A 2,500-nucleotide genomic window follows, 5' to 3' on the forward strand; every position below is an offset into this window, starting at 1 on the left:
AAAGTCTAATCTATATAAGTGCTCTTGAATAAGCTTCGTGTAAAAAATAGCAATATAATAAAAATACCAAGTCTTCGTCTTGGAAAATAACAAAATCTAAAAGAAAGGTCTTCTTTATGGAAAATAGTAAAATAAGAATACCAAGACTTCACCTTGGAAAATAACAAAACCATCTTGAAAAAAGCTTATTTTTAATCTTCTTTGTAGGCAGAAAATAGTAAGGCGAAAATAAAGTCCCCTCTAAGCTCTAAAGTAACAAATACGACGTGTTAAAAAAAAAAACTAACAATAAAAAAAAGAACCAAGACTTCGTCTTGGAAAATAACAATCTAAATTGTGGAAAATAGTAAAATGAAATAAAAACCGACTTCACCTTCGAAAATAACAAAATCAATCTAAAACAAATGACATCTTAAAACAAAACTATTATTTGTTTCGGAGGTTGTCTATGACTGTTCATAGACCGCATAATTTCCACAGAACATTCTCAGAATATCAAGAGAGAAAAGCAGCGTTCTGCGGGAAATCATCTTGGCCAGTGATGTCGTTCTGGGTTTGGTCAGGCCCAGGGAGGTAAGTACCTCGTTATTCTCAAGGGGCCACTTTCCTCTTGCCCCAACCGGGAATCCAAAGAATGTGACCTTGCTAGCCTTCGTCAGCACTTTGACTTGATCACCAAGAGGGGTATAGTACGAAACTTTGTGCGAGGCAGCATCTGACAAGGTATTCTTTGAAAGCTCAAAACGGACGGTGACATCGATCACAACCGCCTCCTCATCTTTTGCAAACACGAGGTCAGGCTTTCTCATCTCTCCCGTCTCGGATATGAACCGTGGCTCTTTGTATACAGACCAGCCCAATCTAGCCGCTTCGTCTGCCAGAATGTTACTGATCTTGTTGTGTCGCGCAATTCTTGCTTTCTGTACTGCAGGACATTGACCGAGAATGTGCGAAAGGGACTCGAGTCTGGCAGAGCATTTCCTGCAGGAACGTAAGGCCCCATCTCTGCCTCTGTTCAAGCTTTCTCTTGTTGGGTAAATATTTGCCCTTAGTTGTAGTGCTGCGATAAAGAAGCATTGTTTAAAGCCGCACCATGGCCTCAACCAAGCATTACTGATTCTATCATGCGCAAAGTTTACAATGCCCCTTCCTTGAACCGGCTTTTCGCACCATCTCTGAAATTCATGCTCCCTCCAATCGCAGGGTCTCGGATATACAGGTTCTTTTGACACCGAGTCCCTGAGAACGAATGTTGGGATTGCATCACTGTCACCCCCTGCTCGTACCCACAAATTACGGTATTCTTCCTCCATACCATGCGAGGACACAATATTACGGGTGATAGCATCGGACGAGTTTGCTATACGTTGCAGCCTTCTAACTTGAACCGAAGGGATTGTTTTTTCCAGTTTCAAGATGGCAAGGCCTCCGTCTCGGGCTCTGGCATATAACAGTCCATCACAAGTTGAAGCGGGAAGGTGGAGCCATCCTTTTACCGCCTTTCTAATCTCTTGGTCCAACCCACGGAGAGTTGATTGCTTGCAGTCCGAGTGGTCTGCAGGATATAACAATCTGGGTAGGGCATAGGCATTGAGTAGTTCAACCTTCTGAGTTGGCTTCAGAGGCGCCTCATCGATTTTCGAGATCCATGTCTTTAGCTGACAATGTAGATCAGGCTGTATAGTGCCAGTCCAAGGGCCAATTTTCAGACCAAGGTATTTCGTTGATTCATCAGGTTGGATCATATGGACATCTTTATTTTTGATAGTCCATGGGTCGCAGTTGTTCACCGTATATGAATCTTTGGTTGGGCTTATCATGAAGCCCTGGCACTTTCTGGCCTGAACCTCCAATCCCGATAGCCCACAAAATGATTCCAAGATCGCTAGATTGGCGGCCATACCAACCCAAGATTCGCTCACCAACACCAAATCATCAGCAAACGCAAGAGCTGTCACGTGGTCGGTATCAATGGAGTACCCAACTCCGTGTGACTCTAGGGTGCATATCAAAGGGTCCATGGCAAGATTGAAGAGCAGGGGTGACATGGGGTCACCCTGTTTGACACCAACACGTATGCTAATTTCTCGAGTCGACTCGCCATTGCTTTTGAACGAGGTCGTACACCGATCGTAGGCGTTCTGGATGATGCCCACCACGTGTTCATCTACTTTCTTGTGCCTTAACACCCATAAAATATGAGCATGCGAAACCGAGTCAAAAGCTTTCGCTATGTCGATGAACATGACAGCCAACGGCCTGTGCAATTTCTTAGCGTGTCTCATAAGGTCCTGTAGCACCTTAAGATTTTCAGAGCAGCCAGATGCCGCTATAAAACCACGCTGCCTTGGGTTTAAGGGACAAGCACGAGCAAGACGTGCAGTCATTATTCTGGAAAATAATCTCAGAATCATTGAACCAATCGTTATTGGTCTCCAGTTCCCCAATTCTTTCAGCTTTTCATCATCCATAACCTTAGGAATAAGAATCGTCCTATTCT

At 44.0% G+C, this 2,500-nt stretch overlaps 1 pseudogene; it reads right to left on the reverse strand.

Annotated features, from left to right (window-relative positions):
* The window catches only part of LOC142909098 (28S ribosomal RNA), a 10,009-nt pseudogene that overhangs the window by 2,829 nt on the left and 4,680 nt on the right, over positions 1–2,500 (reverse strand).

The sequence above is a fragment of the Petromyzon marinus genome, unplaced genomic scaffold (assembly GCF_048934315.1).
Source record: "Petromyzon marinus isolate PM22_M1 ecotype Great Lakes invasive population unplaced genomic scaffold, UKy_Petmar_22M1.pri1.0 PM_G_Scaffold_110, whole genome shotgun sequence".
Taxonomy (NCBI): domain Eukaryota; kingdom Metazoa; phylum Chordata; class Hyperoartia; order Petromyzontiformes; family Petromyzontidae; genus Petromyzon; species Petromyzon marinus.